This window comes from Sinohyriopsis cumingii, chromosome 15, assembly GCF_028554795.1.
Source record: "Sinohyriopsis cumingii isolate HCF-2022 chromosome 15, ASM2855479v2, whole genome shotgun sequence".
Classification (NCBI taxonomy): Eukaryota; Metazoa; Mollusca; class Bivalvia; order Unionida; family Unionidae; genus Sinohyriopsis; species Sinohyriopsis cumingii.
In genome coordinates, this window is record NC_142975.1 from 38,220,011 (window position 1) to 38,235,876 (window position 15,866).

Below are 15,866 nucleotides of genomic sequence, written 5' to 3' on the forward strand. Positions count from 1 at the left end.
TATTAATATTAGTTATCAGTATCAGAGTAGATGCTAATCTGAATGATTCAACATTTTAAAAATAAATCTGCCATTTAATTCTACACTAGGCGCTTTATCCTATTTTATATTATGTATGTATGTGTGTGTGTTTGTGTGTGTGTGTGTGTCGGTTTTTATTTGATTGCTCATGATAGAAAAATGTTATTGAACACTTTTTCTTAAGGATGGAAGAAACTGAAAAACGATATTTTGTAGAAACATACAGTCCATATTCCTTACAACAAAGAATGCAAATCAGTGTAACAGCATCAAGTTTTGTTTTGTTTAGGTTTTGACATTACTGGGCTTTTGTATGCCAATAGAAAGGTATATCACAATCAATAGAAAAGAAAATATGCCTTACCAATCCAAATGATTACATAAACAGTAAAGTATATCCCTAAATGACAGATATTATATATTTTGTAAATCTGAAATCAATATCGTCTAATAAGACAACGAGAAGATAATAATTTTCACAATCTTGAGATGTACATATAAAAGGTAGTAGACGGAATGGATACAAATGATGACAACAATGAAAGTGTAGATGTTGAATCCTTGAAACACAACTCAGAATTTAAACATTGCTTGAAATAAGACAATAATGCTAAAATGTTAGGATTTTATGGCCACAAACTATGCAACATTTCTTGAATCTTGTTCTGTTTGAGTGTTGTAAGTCTATAAGTGTATGTTTACCCAATTGTTTTTCTAAATGAGTGGTTGATATTCAAATATAATCTAACTTAAAGTTACATTTTTGGATTAAATTCTTGTTTCTTGATCAACGTAGCCCACGATGACAAAAGCATACTGATCGCAATGCTTTCTAATGTCTCTTTTAACTGCACCTTTTTAATATAAAATCCATTAGTAAATATAGAATGGTCACACTACTTCAAAGATTGCCTTCAGCTTTACACTGTTCTTGTACAGTTATGATTTTATTAAATATATAAACCAATGAACCATCCACATTTGGCTTCAATTAGCTTGAATTCGTCGGTGTGATAAAAGTTGGAACGACACATTGCATCGCAGTGCTTCCAGACTTAGACACTTACCGAGAAATGTTGAAGTAATAATTGGCCATCCAGCGGATTAACCCAATATGAATATAAATATATTGAGTAATATAAAGTAGTATACTCAGAAAAGGTAAAGTCATTTCCGACATAATAAATTTTCGCCTTTAGAAAGTTTGATTACTTCTGGTTCAAAGACCTTTTTATGTGATGACTATGTAGAAACAAATCTACACAGTGATTACTTGGCTTCGATTCAACTTTGGATAATGACGTTTTCCACATATTTTGCAACAAAAGTCTTGAAAATGTTACTTATATCACCAGCACGGAGTAGGTTATTATTGGCTAACTATCACTTTGAGTAACGGGACTACGATCTGGGTACCAATCTCAATGATGCGACATATAAAACCGCATGAACATGTAATATTTTGCAATCGGCTACAGTATATTGTCATCATTGTCTTTCTTGTATAATTCTGTATTTCATTCTCTGCCTTTACATTTTATGAGTAGAATGCATAATACAGGCATGATATATGTTTTTTTCATTCTTTAAATACGTTTCGCCATGATTCAATTCACAGCATGTTTCAGTTACACGTGGCGTTTAAATTTCTGTACTATTCAAGCTTGTTCACGCCTGAAAAGATTTCTAGTAAAATCCTCAAATTTCTATCAACTGTAAGTAATGAAGATGACTACGCTACCATATGTAAAGAAAACAATACGATGAAACTACTCCGTTGTCCTAAGTGGTTAAGCGTCCACCTCGGATACTGTAAGTCGTGGGTTCGAGCCCATTAATTCCCCCCCTTAAAGGTTTCAGTCTTTATTCATTTTTTCTATTCACTTTAACCACTGCATCACAAATGTTTCCATCCAATGTCTCAATATCTCCGTGGCCATCTAATTAAAGTGCTACAAGTTTACAATATTATCTCCGTGAATGGTTTGATTCATCTCACCGAATTTTAAACAGAGAGCATTTTACAATATTTTAATTCGCTAAAACAATTGACATCCTTTGACAAAACAGTCATGACCAATTGACATACTTTGATAAGACATAGTCATGAAAAATGTGCATCCTTTGATATAACACATTCATGAATAATAGACACCATTTGATATATCATGGTCATGATGAATTGACACCCTTTGATATAACATAGTCATCAACAATTGACATCCTATGATATAACATAGTCATGAATAATTGACATCCTGTGATATAACATAATCATAAACAATTGACATCCAGTGATATAACATAGTCATGAATAATTGACATCCATGGATAGAATAGAGTCATGAACATCTAACAGCCTTTGACACAACATAGCCATCAACAATTGACATCCTATGATATAACATAGTCATGAATAATTGACATCCTGTGATATAACATAATCATGAACAATTGACATCCAGTGATATAACATACTCATGAATAATTGACATCCATGGATAGAACAATGTCAAGAACATGTGATGTCATTTGGATTTTAAACGTAGCTTTAACAATGCTTCAGTCATATCGGTACGATGTCTGCAATGTGGCAGTTTAAAGTAATGTCTAGCAGTGTCTACATGTGGCATGATGTCCCGCCCAGTCATATTATCATGACACCAGGCCGACCAGTCCTAACACTAACCTCTTAATGCTGAGCGCCAAACGAGGCAGCTGTTAGTACCATTTTTGCAAGTCTTTGGTATAACTCTGCCGGGGATCGAACCCACGACATCCCGTATCCGAGGCGGACGTTCCAACCACTAGACCATCGGAGCGGTCTAATCATGAACAATTGACATCCTATGACACAACATAGTCATGAACAATTGACATCCTGTGATATGACATAGTCATGAACAAATGACATCCTGAGATACAACAGTCATGAATAATTTACCTCCTTTGATTAAACATAGTTACGAAGATCTGACATCCTTTGACACAACATAGTCATGAACAATTGACATCCTATGATATAACATAGTCATGAATAATTGACATCCTGTGATATAACACAGTCATGAACAATTGACATCCTATGATGCAACATAGTCATGAACAAATTGACATCCTATGACACAACATAGTCATGAATAATTGACATCCTGTGATATAACATTCATGAACAACTGACATCATGTGATATAACATAGTCATGAACAATTGACATCATGTGATACAACATATTCATGAACAATTGACATCCTTTGATCTAACACAATCATGAATACTCGACAGCCTGTGATACAACATAGTCATGAACAATTGACATCCTGTGATATAACACAGTCATGAACAACTGACATATTATGATACAACAAAGTCACGAATCTGCTTCGAAGGAATTGCATAATTAAGAAAAATAATATAAAATGTTCTGCCCAACGTGTACATTATTCTTCAATAGACTAAGAGAGAACGTAGCAATGCACGATTTACGAAAAAATACGAAACGTTTAAATAATCTTTCTAATAATTGCAGTTATTGGTATGAAAATGTTAAGAAACTCGCAACATCCTTATGACAAATTAATATTTGTCAGTTAGGACAGAGAATAAACATACAAGACAAAGATATAAAAGAGAATCTATGCGGACAATTTTTGCAGAGGTTAATGTCCAATTACAATCGAAAAACTTACCTGTATAAAAAAACACACATTAAACAAAACTTAAAGCAATAAAGCACCAGGTCTTGACACATTTTTCAATTAAATAATTATTCCTTAATCTCCACTTGTATCAAAATTGCATGCTGGTTTTTTTAATTAAATTTAACAGCAGCAATTGATCCTTCAAATCGGAACACGATCTTACTATACCAATAGCTATTTATGGTGATCCATCCGATGCAAATGCTTTACATGGATAACTATGCTTCGCTGCATATGAAAAGTATTCACTATTATATTCAACGAAAGACTCCTCTTCGGTAAATAAATATTATATTAGTACTGACACAATTTAGTTTTAAGAAGAATAAGAGTACAGTATAGACAATATTGTTTTATTAAAGTTTTTTATTTAAAGATATTCCATGAAATGAAAATTCATTTTGTCCATTTATTGATTTTATAAGAGCACAAGATTGTGTCAAATAAATCAAGTATATGGCATAAAATTGTTGATTGTGAAGTGACTGGGAAAACGTTAACAATTATCAAATCTGTTTACAGTTCAGTACAATCATGTGTCAAGGTCTTAAACTCACACTAACACTGTTTCTATAGTTCACTTGGGCTTTACATGTTTGTGAGTCATTTACATTTGTTCTCGAGCGAAGAGATAGAGAAAACAGAAACTTCAACAAAAGTAGCTTTATTAAGGCTGCTATTAGTTGCCAATACATATTGATATGGTTCCATTCTGTAAATAAATATGTTTGAGCGGAATTCAAAATAAAAGAATGTAGATGTAAAGAAAATTAGCAAGTACTAATTTAATAATTCGTGAAGTGGATAAATTCTTACGCTACAATCCTGAGACTGATGAAGACGACGTTATAGTCATTGAAAGACTACAAATAGAACGTGTTTTCTCCAGAGAACAGGTTTCACGTTTATGATCGCACCATAAATATTATAGCACAGCCGAAACACAGGCGATGACAGTGGCAGAAGGTTCAAACAGTATATGCACCAGTGAAGGTACACTGAAAGCTTGCTAAACGAAAGTGCACCGTATAATGTGTCGGAAGAGAAAGTTGCTAAAGATGCACAATGCCAAGCGACGATGGTGAGTCAGACCAGAAAACTATATCAATGTTCTTACAGTAGCATAAGGTACACCCACTACAGGTCTCCGAAGTTTTATATATATATATATATATATATATATATATATATATATATATATATATATATATATATATATATATATATATATATATATATATATATATATATATATATATATATATATATATATATATATATATATATATATATATATATATATATATATATATATATATATATATATATATATATATATATATATATATATATATATATATATATATATATATATATATTCACACTACCGAAAATGGACCAACACATTTAATATTGAAATATATTTGGAAGACCACTGCACATCCGTTGGAACTTAATACATTTGGTCCTGTGATATAACTCTTGTATGACTATTTGGAACTTGATTTACAGTACTAAGTTCTTTTCAAATTTTCAGTTTGTTTTCTATGGAAATAAATTATTTGTTAAATTTTACAAATCTTGTTGTCTTTCGCATTTTTGATACTTTGTTTTAGACCATAGAGTTATACAATATGCAAAGTCATAAGTGTTCAAGGATTAATAATATGCTTTCCACTTCATAAGGACATGATTTTTGCTGCTTGTCCGTTTTGTTTGCAATATCTGTTCAGCTTTATATATGTCATCTTGTTTATAATATAGCAAATAGTATCGCCCTAACGCATGTTAACTAACTATTCAATTTTTGTAAACAAATGGATTGTATACAATTATGTGCTTAATTGTTAAATATTTTCTCGTTAAAGTTAGTGGAGTAACCAATTTCGAAAATTATTTTGTATTTCGAAATTCTGACATTTAAACAATTTTTCCTTAGAAACTCAAAAGTATAAAATGTCAGGGAGAAGAATATATCCAGTTTAACAGTTTCGCCATCCTCATATATCAGGAACAAGACAACTTTTAATTGTAAATGGTAAGACATTTCTGGGATAAATTTGTGATAGGTACTTTGACTAATTTCTTTCAATCAACATTTTATAATTACAGAATACACAAACAAAGGGTATTTTTAAAGCGTCATGGAAACGTGCATGTTTAATGAAGGAACATTCTGATTCTTGAATAGAACATACAGGTGCATTTTTGTAGCCCTTTGGTTGCATACACGAGATTGTATGGGAATGGCTTTAATTCGTGTAGCCCATTTTGCTGACAATGGACCTACCTTATTTTAGACCCATGGTATTAAGCACAATATTTCTCGACCAGTAGACGTATATTTTGCTAACCGCTTGGTTCTGTCTACATGATTCATCTGACGGTGGTCTTACGTTTTTCTACACCTTTGGTTCCATCCACGAGACTTGTCTAATAGTGGACTTATATTATTGTAGCCCCTTGGTATCAAGTCATATGATGTGTAGGACACTGGACATAAATCTTTCAAAACCCTTGGTTCCATGCACCAGAATGGTCTGAAACTGGCCTTAGTTTATTTAGACCTTTGGTTTATTTTGCCATTTGGTAACATGCACAACATTTGTCTGATAGTTATACTTCTAGCCGGTGGTTCTAGTCACATGATCATCTGACAGTAGTCCATTGGTTCCAGGCACAAGATCATCTGACAGTAGTCCATTGGTTCCAGGCACAATATCATCTGACAGTAGTCCATTGGTTCCAGGCACAATATCATCTGACGGTAGTCCATTGGTTCCAGGCACAATATCATCTGTCAGTAGTCCATTGGATTCAGGCACAATATCATCTGACAGTAGTCCATTGGTTCCAGGCACAATATCATCTGACAGTAGTCCATTGGTTCCAGGCACAATATCATCTGTCAGTAGTCCATTGGATTCAGGCACAATATCATCTGACAGTAGTCCATTGGTTCCAGGCACAATATCATCTGACAGTAGTCCATTGGTTCCAGGCACAATATCATCTGACGGTAGTCCATTGGTTCCAGGCACAATATCATCTGACAGTAGTCCATTGGTTCCAGGCACAATATCATCTGACGGTATCTGACGGTAGTCCATTGGTTCCAGGCACAATATCATCTGAAAGTAGTCCATTGGTTCCAGGCACAATATCATCTGACAGTAGTCCATTGGTTCCAGGCACAATATCATCTGACAGTAGTCCATTGGATTCAGGCACAATATCATCTGACAGTAGTCCATTGGTTCCAGGCACAATATCATCTGACAGTAGTCCATTGGTTCCAGGCACAATATCATCTGACGGTAGTCCATTGGTTCCATGCCCAATACTTAGTAGAAGTAACCTTAAATCATGATCTTTTCTCCAGACACAATTTTTGTCTCACAATGGACGTAATTCTTATATCCACTTCGATCTGACAGTAGACTTGTTAATTGCACGAAAGGCAATCCATTGCGTTAGTAGGGATCACCTTTATTACAATATGTTTGGACCACCTGCTTGCATTCAAGGTTTATGTCGTAACATTTAAAATGTCATTGTCCGTTTACTACATTTTCAAAGAAAATTACATAAGTAATCTTCAAGAACTTTGTATAATCGAGAACGAAGATCGACTTTGATTCTTCCTGGGGTGGGTGGGTTATAAGATATATTTTATTGGCTACAAGATTTTCTCTTGACAAAGTCTAAAATAGACTTACATCATATCCAACATTTCATTTCTGTAATATTTCATTTCTATCAAGTTGCTAAATATGGGTTACCCAGACCTTTCAAACGAATTAAATTTACATATCTTTGAGATATTTCATTTATGCATCTAAGCTCATTTTACCGTCTAGCTAGTCATTTTTGCCGGTTTACATGATTTGGTTTTCTTTCTAAAACGTTTTTAAGGCAGTGTGCCATTCTAAATTGTATGTTCTGGCTGCAGAGAAGTCATATCTTACGAAGACAGAAGTATTCAAATGTTATTTTATTTCTGCATTCGTCTTCAAACCTATGAAACAGGTAGAAAATTAGACCGCGCAAAATAACGATTCGTACGGTACTATGTATGTCTTATCTTTGTGTCCTAGCTGCAATGCAGTAGCTATTTATATGGCTGATGTTTCTGCTCTCGTCCTGGCTATCTTGCAACATTTCTGTTTTATTTCTGCCTTTAGAACTGGGAATTTCATATGTAAAATCGCGTACCATTATTTATGCATCTAATTCCATTTAAAGAAAGTATTCCCAAGTAAATTGTGAGAGCCTGTAGCCCGACCCTAGCTGCCGTATGCCTGTAGCCCGACCCTAGCTTTTGTACAATTTACAATGCAGAATAGTTAAATTGTTTTGTCATTAAATTTTAAGCGTCGAGCCTTCCTCTAATTGACGCTCAAGTCGGCAGAACCAATAATAACTTGGAATCTATCACAATGTCTTTTTTTCAGGCTTCTATGTCTTTTCTATATATGTGACAATGTTTACTTTCATTTATATTGATACAGAAACGCAAATTAACGTCTATCGTTGCTCGGGGCAGTCCACGAAATGCAAATAAACGCTTCGAAAGGTCTAACCTTCAGTTTAAAATTTTAATTTTAAATTTTAAAACGAAATGATGTCATGTGATGTGGCTGAGCGATGTTTAACTCAAAGTATACAAATGCAATAACATTGTAATACCGTATTACAGACATTGTACGGATTCCAATTTATCTTCATATATTTTTGACACTTGGGATTATAGATATGTTGTTTGCCCTTTGACTGAAGACATTTTTTTCTCCCAAAGATGAGTTAATTCTGCATAAATAATAATAATAATAATAATAATAATAATAATAATAATAATAATATTTGTAGTAGTAGCAGTAGTAGTAGTTGTTGTTGTTGTTGTAGTAGTAGTAGTAATATTAGTAGTAGTAGTATTGTTGTAGACAGATCTAGACTAAAACGATCCAGACTAGATAGATCTAAACTAGACAGATCCAGACTAAACATATGACAGATCTAGACTAGAGATATCTAGACAGATCTAGACTAGAGATATCTAGACAGATCTAGACTTTATAGATCCAGACCAGACAGATATAGACTAGACAGATCTATGCTAGACTGATCTAGACTAGACAGATCTAGACAGATCTAGACTAGACAGCTCTAAGCAGAGTATAATATTCAATGTAGTAAGTAATAGTTATATTTGCGAACTCGCTCTGGGGAATCTACAAATCGCTAAAATTTCAACGCGGCTCCAAACTCCAGCTATACGGTATTCATTCACAAGGAAGTGACTTTTGCAATATAATTTAGGCATCGTCAATTAAACATTCAAAACAGAAACTGAAAGGGCAGAAACACCTTCTTTCATATAACTGAATTAAAACATTAAGATCTCCATTTGGTACAAGAGTGGTGAATAAGTGACAGTTGAATGTGACATCCAGACGTGTCTTGATTGAAACGGCAGGATTTAATAATTAGAGTATCACGAACGATTTGCGTCTGTACATTCAGAGTGGAAAAAAGCTGTAAAGGTAGGAACATTTGTATATATTATTTAAAATTAAAATACAATCTTATATCAGGTGAGACATATTAAAATTTTTCTATAAGTTTTGAGACAGATATACATTTTGAGACAAATACACATTTTTTTCTATCAGTTGAGACATACATTTTTAATATCATTTGAGACAGATATGCAGTTTTCTATCATTTGACAGATATACATTGTTTCTATGAGTTGACAAACATACACGTTCTTTCTATGAGTTAAGAGACAGATATACATTGTTTATATGAGTTGACAGACATATATGTTGTTTTTTATGAGTTGACAGACATATTTACATTGTTTGTATAAGTTGAGGGACAGATATATATTGTTTATGTGAGTTGACAGACATTGTTTATATGAGTTGACAGACATTGTTTCTATGAGTTGACAGACATTGTTTCTATGAGTTGACAGACAGATATACGTTGGTTCTATGAGTTCACAGACAGACAGACATTGTTTCTCTCTAAACCAGCCCCTACTGCAGAATTTCATTTTTCCAATAGAATTGGTGTATCTGTTCAGTGCATCGTAAACAAACACAACGGCTCTGACCAATCGCATTTTTATGTGTCAATACTTATTATTCTTAAATATACAATTACAGGCATATCATTTGTGTCATTGGCTGGAAAAACGATGCGGAGAAAAAAATAATCATGATAAACACTATAATATAACATAGGACAAGATTAATCCATCATTATAACGTGAAGGCTGAGTATGATCGATTTAAAATAAAATTATTTACATTGACAGAGTATCAATGATACTATTTTGTCCCTAAGTACAGATAATGTTTTAGATGAATATTGTGGAAGGAGATAAATCATACTCAGATAGTGTTAATACGAACTCAACTTTACATGTCAAGCTATATTAAAGTCAGCATCTCCATGCTTCCAGGAGAGACTGGACAAAGACTATATTTGCATGACTTAAGACTTATTATATCTTCGACAGACTGATGACTATTCATTAGTAGTAGTCCCCCCGTCTTCGAAATACAGTTGATTAGGGGACGATCACCAGTTATTATGTACTTTTGAGAGAGTGACATATGCATTTAAAACATGCACAGTGGAGAGAATGCTGGCATACTTCTATGCTACATTAATGTAATATGGGTGATATTTCTTTGGATATTGTACTTTTGGAAATCGTACATGATCTAAGCACAATGCTCACTAAAATGACTGATCCTTTGTGCTAAAAATGTCAGCCTGAATTAGTCTACTAAAGTACTTTATCCATAGAAGCTATTAAAATAGGGAAAATGAATTTTGCCAGACTAGACAATACCAGCTTCTGAAAGTGCAATGAATGAATTACCAAATATATAAAATGTATTAAAAAAATTAGACTTCGACTCTTTTTTATACAATTTACTCTGACGTTAAGGGAAATAAATGTTCTCTGAATCACACCTAAGATATACAATATCTTTTTTTAAGTAGCAAGTATAACCAGTGAGGAAAACTGGAGAAATTCTTTTTCTTTAAAATTCTAATCCTATGAAAAATACGAAACTGTAGAGCGCCACCTTAAAGCAAAACTGAAAATGTATGCAATTATTTTTTTTTAAATTTTCATATCATTATACATGATGGTGTGAATAAAATATTAATTTCATATTGATGTTAAGCATGAAAATAAGCTAATTATGCTCATTTTGCTCTTGCTTACATGATTTGCCATGAGGCATGTTTGTGGGAGCAATGACCTTATTTGTGGGGAAATTATAACTCTTAGAATATAGGAATAGAGTCAATTTAAATTTAAAACTGTTGCAATAAGTTAAAGAAATATATAGGGTAAATGTTTATTTTCATTTATTTGCAATGAAATAAAAAAATAAATGATGGGAAAGCGAATTCGCTTCTTCCATATTAAAAAATAGGCAAATATATTACACTTTGACCTATGACCTTTATGAACCTGATCTGTTCCATCCCTTTTCAAACTGTAAAATTCGTTGTTGATATCTCAGAAATAATTCTGGCTAATGTCATGTTCCGTTCATTCAGCATAACATTGGTTGCTATGTTTACATAATGTAATGTGCATTTTTAAAATAGCTCACTTTTTATCATGGGGGAGGGGCTTGACTTATTAGAGACTCTGACACTCATAACTACTGATCTGTGGGGGGATACAGGAGAATTATTCAAAAGGACTGTTTAGATGCTTGCGACTTAAATGTTTCAGCCATACGATCAAAATTAAATCATACAATAATAATACTTATGTTCTCTTTATGTTACTCACCAGTTTTTGTGTGCGTTTGAGAGAGTGACGTATGTAAGGTGAAGTTGTTTCCATTTAAAACATGCACAATGGAAGGAATTTTGGCATACCTCAATGCTACATTAATGTAATGTGGTTGACATTTCTTTGGATATTGTACTTTTAGAAATTGCACATGATCTAAGCACACTTCTAACTAAAATGACTGCTCCCTTGTATTAAAAAATCAACCTGAATTAGTCTAAAGTACGCTATCCATAGCAGCTATTAAAATAGGGAAAATGAATTTTGCCAGACTAGACACCAGCTTCTGAAAGTGCAATGAATGAATTACCAAATATATAAAATGTAATGAAACGTTATTGGCTCTTTTTATACAATTTACCTTTGAAGTTCAGGAAGTGAAAATAACCAATTGGAGCTATCCCTTTTTTTAAATATGCACATCTGCAGTAAGGCCAAGCTGTATACTCTATAACCCATATTACACCCATCAGTCATACACCAAACTAAAGGGAATTACAGGTTCATTGAATTATACCTAAGATAAACAAGGTCTTTTTTAAATAACCAGTATAACCATTGAGGAAACCCAGGGCAATTCGTTTTCTTTAAAATTCTAATTCTATGCAAAATACGAAACTGTAGAGCACCACCTTATCTAAGGATTACCTCCTACTTATGTCTGGGAGGATTGTGTGCGTATATCTCTATTTTCATATTTCAAACGGTTTATGCAATTTGCCAAATAGATGATCTTTATTATAATGTTTATGCCGTATAGGTAACACGTTTATCCAAGAGAGATTACAAAAGGGATGTGTTGGAGGTGTCATTAGGAATAAGAATTAGGCAGGAATGTCGACCTGTATTACCTTTACCGAAATTAATTCCAGCTTCAATTACCCGAAGCAACTCCGGCCCCACTTTATCTCTCTATATGCAATCCTTTACACGTTTTAAACTGTAACCATATTTTTGAAAACGTAGTTAGAATCTCTGACATAATTGCTTATTTTAGGCCTTTTCTCAATAATTCGTCACGTAATCGTAAAACTCCATCACTGAAACAGATCAACTCAGACCTCTCTGCTTTGGCGATCTCAGCTCCCTTACGAGATCAGAGTTGTGTTTTGACGTTGTTCAACTCCCTTACGAAATCATGGTTCATACCAATGCTTTGGCGTTTTCAGCTCCCTTGCGAGATCAGAGTTGTGGTTCGGCGGTGTTTAACTCCCTTGCGAGATCAGAGTTGTGTTTTGACTGTGCTCAACTCCCTTGCGAGATCAGAGTTGTGGTTTGATCATGATTCTCTTTTGGCGGTTCTCAACTTTCTTGTGAGATCAAGGCTGTGTTTTGGCGACAGCCTGACAATAAAGATATTTCTGTTTGATCACTATCTGGCCGCTTTGTTGACGTGTTCGTGGCTGTGTGACAGCTGTTCTGACCATCCAGTTATGGATAGGAAAGAGTCTTAAACACCAGGACTATGCAAGTCGCTAGTACGACCTTTAAAAATGATATAACATTTACAAAACATCTTTTATTCGTAGAACTAGATCATGACAAATTCTAAATAGAAATAAATTGTGTGTTAGTTTACTTTCTGTCTGGTTTGACTAAAGCTCGCATCGCATGATAACAAGACAGTATTTAGATTCGTGAAGATTTTCCGTCCAGAACAGACCCGTTTTGATCAGACAGCGAAAACACGTAACTGGATTCACACAGAAAATGTTAATATAAGTGTCAACATTTATTGGGTCAAAAGTCTATCTGAGACTGGGGCGACTTTCTATCCATGAATTAACAAGCGTAATTTGTCAGATCGTGGGATATGAATAACCGCTTTCGCACTTTTATGTTGGTGCGATTTGTGTAGATTTGTAGTAGTGACAAAAACAACTGGTACGAGAAAGTGTGTTTTGGGTACATTGTTGCAAAAAATGAACTAAATCTGCAAAAACATTAAAAGCAAACATTTGTGGACTCTTTTTGTGAACTCCAGTGAGCCAACATGTCCCATTCGGTTTTATAACCACCTTGCCGTATCTAACAAATACCAAAGTGATACAGATTTCATCTCTATCTCAAACAATTTAAACTTCTCAATATCACAGAATAAACGCTAATTTGATAAGTTAATGACATCATTAAGCAACAACAATCAGCTAGGATTCCGGTCCTAGATGTCCTTAACGAACCGAGTAATCAGCTAGGATTCCGGTCCTAGATGTCCTTAACGAACCGAGTAATCAGCTAGGATTCCGGTCCTAGATGTCCTTAACGAACCGAGTAATCAGCTAGGATTCCGGTCCTAGATGTCCTTAACGAACCGTGTAATCGGCTAGGACACCGGTCTCTTGCTAAATAAAATATGAATAACATTCAATCTCTAAAAACATTAATTAATAAATAACTTAAAGAGGTAATATCTAAAAACTTATAAATAACATAACGTAGGAAGCACACCCTAAACACCTCGACTAGTAATACCATAATAACCTTGAAAATCTCTCTTCATACATGATTTCTACTAAGAACCTCTATAAACAGCATAGAACATCCCCCCCCTCCTTTTAGAACATTTTAAAGAAGAAATAAAAAAATAAAATCGAAAGAAAAAAAAAATCGCAAGAAACATCAGGCAAATGCAACAAGAAACTAGCGATGTAAAGCAAGCAGGACCGTTCCCGAGCTCTACTTCCCACTAATGACAGCCAACCATTCAACTGTAGGGACCTTTATGGACCCACAGATTGAGGCCAAACTATCAGGGTTCCTTGAATCCATAAAACCCTGGGGGAGGTGGCACCATCCCCTTCCCCAGGAAAAACTAGGAGACTGCGGTGCAGTCAGAAAAAAATGGCACATGCACAATTGTGCGCACGCCACTATAATTAACCTCAACAACAACAAAAGCAACAACAATAATGACGGATGACTATCTCTCATAGACTGAACCATATATTTTTATATAATTAATCAAACGCATGACACAGACGATATTCTTGAGGACTCTTGTCCTGGAGAATACTTGTGACCTCAAAGGAAGTAAGGTAGATTCTCTCTCTCTCTCTCTCTCTCTCTGAAAAAGAGACAGATGGACAAGCAGATGCAGAAAGAACCACCGACCCACAAGAAGCTACTGGCAAGTTTTCTCACGTACCCATATTGGCCAAGCCCGAGACTCGAACCCACGCAGACAGAGATGAGGTGGCAGTAATCCGTAACGGTGAGCGCTTTAGACTACTCGGCGCCCCAATAATAATAATAATAATAATAATAATAATTGTAACTATGAAAAGTTTTATCAGTATATTCATGTACGTTTTAACGTCACACCGTGAACGTTTGTCTTTAAGATGATGTTCATAACGTCAGTTGTCTTCATGCGACACCTATCTTGAGAAAATATTAAAGTTGTTGAATTTTTCTTTTTAATTTTATTTACGGATTGTTTTATTTTTTACATTATCACAAGGTGATTCTCAAAACTGGAATATTAGAGTACTTTTTTCTTTTTCAAACTTTTAATATCCGTGTGTGTGTGTGTGTGTGTGTGTGTGTGTGTGTGTGTGATTTGGATTTTTAACGTAGTTTTAAGAATTTTTCAGTCATATCGCTGCCACGTCTGCAGTGTGGCAGTTTATAGTGATGTATAGCACTGAGGCATCATGCAGAAGACATGTAGCACCAGTCACATTATCCTGACACCAGGCCAACCAGTCCTAACACTAATCTCTTAATGCCGAGCGCCAAGCGAGGCAGCTGTTAGTACCATTTTTGTAAGTCTTTGGTACGACTCGGCCAAGGATCGAATCCACGACCTCCCGCATCCGAGGCGGACGCTCTAACCACTAGGCCACCGGCGCGGTCGATTAGTAAAGTATTACTACAATATAATCTATATTGTGTGTGTGTGTGTGTGTGAGAGAGAGAGAGAGAGAGAGAGAGAGAGAGAAGGGGCGTGTGCGGAAATGCGGACCCCTGAACATTAATGCCATCAGCATAAAAAGTAGTGGTGTTTTAATAACAGTCAGTTAGTCGTTCCCACAAAATACATAATGAGTCAACAACCCTCATGGTGAAATCAATGTAAGCAAAGCTGTTCGTGCCAATCTATAACAAGGTTTTACAACAAATACTAAAGGGTGTTTATTTTGGGAAATACTAAGTATACAGACAGACGAATGCATATTTATATATATTTTATGCGGTAGTTGTCATAGGACTGAATTCACACAAAGTCGGTGTGAAATTATGCTTTTCAGTAGTCAGTGTTCTAGGTTGTTACTGAATATTATAAAAAGCGAAAGTTGTTATTATTA

The 15,866-nt window shown here is 34.4% G+C and overlaps 1 protein-coding gene across 1 annotated transcript in view; it reads left to right on the plus strand.

The window, feature by feature from the left end:
• The first annotated feature begins 9,075 nt into the window (after window positions 1-9,075).
• LOC149781635 (uncharacterized) overlaps window positions 9,076-15,866 on the plus strand; it is a 31,887-nt gene continuing 25,096 nt past the window's right edge. Inside the window, exon 1 of the mRNA XM_089935699.1 lies at window positions 9,076-9,265. The gene's annotated coding sequence lies outside the window, so the exon portion shown is untranslated. The remainder of the gene's footprint in view (window positions 9,266-15,866) is intronic.